The sequence below is a fragment of the Monodon monoceros genome, unplaced genomic scaffold (assembly GCF_005190385.1).
Source record: "Monodon monoceros isolate NGI ecotype Baffin Bay Population unplaced genomic scaffold, NGI_Narwhal_1 Super_Scaffold_6, whole genome shotgun sequence".
NCBI classification, from domain to species: Eukaryota; Metazoa; Chordata; class Mammalia; order Artiodactyla; family Monodontidae; genus Monodon; species Monodon monoceros.
Window position 1 is genome coordinate 35,281,852 of NW_021703783.1, and position 2,896 is coordinate 35,284,747.

A 2,896-nucleotide genomic window follows, 5' to 3' on the forward strand; every position below is an offset into this window, starting at 1 on the left:
CCCGGGAGAAGCAGGGAGCATTAACAGCAAATTGGCTCAAACCCTCTTGGAGGATTATGGAAATGTTTGCATTCTCTATTCACACTCACCAGTTGAAAATTCTGAGGCAATGTTTGTTTTCAGAACATTTAAAGCTTCCTGGAGAGATTGAATAATTCTTAAGAGTAATGCCAAAACAGCATTATGCATTTGACATGAAGAATTAAAGAGAATGACTAATGAAGTTCTAGCAAAGCTCCTTCCAAATTCTACCTCTGTTCTCTACCAGGGTATATGAGTCATTTTCCATGCCCAATTCATTTAAACAATGAATTCTTCCAGAAATTGAGAAACTAGCAAGCAATGACAAAGTCCACTCGAAAAACAAATTTGAGTTTTTGATTGTATTTCCATTTGATCCTCTCTAAGGATTAAAATGAACAGTGTCATCAATATGCTACAGGAAGGGGCTTCCCTGGTGCTGGTGGCGCAGTGGTTGAGAGTCCGCCTGCCAATGCAGGGGACGCGGGTTCGTGTCCTGGGGCGGGAGGATCCCACATGTCGCGGAGCGGCTGGGCCCGTGAGCCATGGCCGCTGAGCCTGCGCGTCCGGAGCCTGTGCTCTGCAACGGGAGAGACCACAACAGCGAGAGGCCCACGTACCACAAAAAAAAAAAAAAAAAAAGCTACAGGAAGAAGTTAGATTGAAATAATATTACAGGCTTTAAGTTATGCAATGTTTTTAATCTTATAAGTGTGGCAACTGATATGTGGGGCTAAGGATCATTCTTTTTTTTTTTTAACAGGTAAAAAAATTTATTTACTGATTTAAATTCTCCTAAAATATAAAAAACAGAGCGGTTTCCTGAATTACAGCTTTTGGCAGTAAGTAAAGGTCAATGCAAAGAACAATAAGCCTCAACTTCCTGTAGCAGCCTTTATTTTGCCCTAAAAAGAGAGACCATTTTCCTACAGAGACAGTCATTTAGATGAGACACACATCAAGTTTTTTTCTAAAGTGCCAAAACTCATATAATTCCTGTAACTGCGGATGAGAAGTATAACTTAAATACTCCAGGTGATCGCAAATCCTGAAGAGTTCCTGGTTTCTGTGACGGGGAAGAATTTGACTAGTACATAGCTGAACTAAAATCCAGGCAAAAATGCTCTACAACTTCATCTACTGGTTTGTAATTCATTAACATATTGTAAGACTGTTATTCAAATCTAGTTATGTGGTAATAAGACCTGAGAGTATTTTGTAAAAGTTTGTTTTAAAAATCCCCAGTTAAACTTAATTTGCTAATTTTCTATTCTATTATCTATATTTTTCTTTGTTTAATCTGTCTCCTTTTCTTTCCACAAATTCCCAAGGACAATTCCTTAAAAAATTATTAGTCCTATTGTTCGGTTGGAGGTGAATTTATCCCAACAATCCGCAGGTCTGTGGATGTCCAGAATGTAACTCTGGTGAGCCAGATGGGCTCCTACAACAACCACAGCAGTGTAGTAGGGCACAGTTTGACCGATGTTCACTCCCAGCAGGCTCAGTGCCCCCAGCATCGCCACAGTGAAGCCACTGAGCCACTGCTTGGTATCTTCACGGAACAGCAGTGCCGTGGACTTAAACCCGATCCGAGCATCATCTCTCTTGTCCTGATGAGCATAGATAGTATCGTATATTACAGTCCACATAATTCCAGAAAAATAAAGAGGAAGGCAAACAGATGGATCACAGGAGCCCTTGACAGCAGACCATCCAAGTAATGCTCCCCAATTAAAAGTCAACCCCAAGGCTAACTGAGGCCAGTATGTAATTCTCTTCATTAGCGGGTAGGTGATGACAAGAAGTAGGGATGCTGCTCCAAGAGCTATACTGTAGTAATTCAGACATAGAAGAACACGCAGTGCCAAGGTCAGCTGTCCCCCAAGAAAAACAAAGGATTGAAAATTTGAAATGTCTCCAGCAGCTACTGGGCGATTTGCTGTTCTTGTAACCCTGCCCCCATGGCCGCTCCTCTGTGGAGAAAGGAAGCACACTGCGCTTTGCAACACCAGCTATTCAACTGATACTGGCACTTCTTACGCTGGATTTCAGTGAGGACACTAAATGATCCTGTTGCTTTTTGTGGCATTCAAAAGTGATGCCACCATCTTACTCTGCAGAATTGAGAGGAGCCTCTCTGTTCCTTTCTGGGACGAATCTACTTTTTTTTATCGTAGTCCTGGTCCCACTTGTCATTAATAGTACAGCCTGCTCCAGGCATCAGAAGAGCTCCAGTGCCAAAGAGGGATAACATGTACCAATCTGGAAAACAACCTGGTTCAGCTGCCAGACCAATGCTCCAAGTACATGGCAGATACAGTAGCCAGGTTCCTATGGGCTTGTCCAACCGTATGAGGCGCAGGTAGGACTGCAGAGGGCGGGGCGACGAGTTTACGATCGCCGCCGCAGGCAGGCTCGTCCGCCGCCCGAGCGGCCCCCGCCCGGCTGAGGGCCGCCAGTCTCCCGCGTGGAGCCCACTGGCCGCGTGCGGTAAGGTGAGGGAGCGCCGCGCGAGCCCCACAGCCACACCTGAGTCCCTGCCCGTAGGCGCCGCACGAGCCCCGCGCCTGCCGCGCCCAGCATGGCGCTCCGGAGAGCGCCGATCATTCTTAATTATAGAAAAATTTCTACACAGAAAAAATCATGGGATTAGATTCAGAGCTTATTTGGATCATACATTTAATTATACTTATTGAGAAAAACAAATTCTAATCCGTAAAACAGATTAGAAATAACAGCACAAATCTCCTTAGCCTGCCAACCAGGCTTAATAACTGAATATTAAGTTATAATATCAGTTATTATCAGAAATTACCTGTACTATTCAGTGAGCTAATTCACTGCTAGCTCTTCTAAGAACATAGGCTCCAGA

At 44.1% G+C, this 2,896-nt stretch overlaps 1 pseudogene; it reads right to left on the bottom strand.

The window, feature by feature from the left end:
• Positions 1-1,280: 1,280 nt before the first annotated feature.
• On the bottom strand, positions 1,281-2,616 carry LOC114885900 (annotated as a pseudogene).
• Positions 2,617-2,896: the final 280 nt, after the last annotated feature.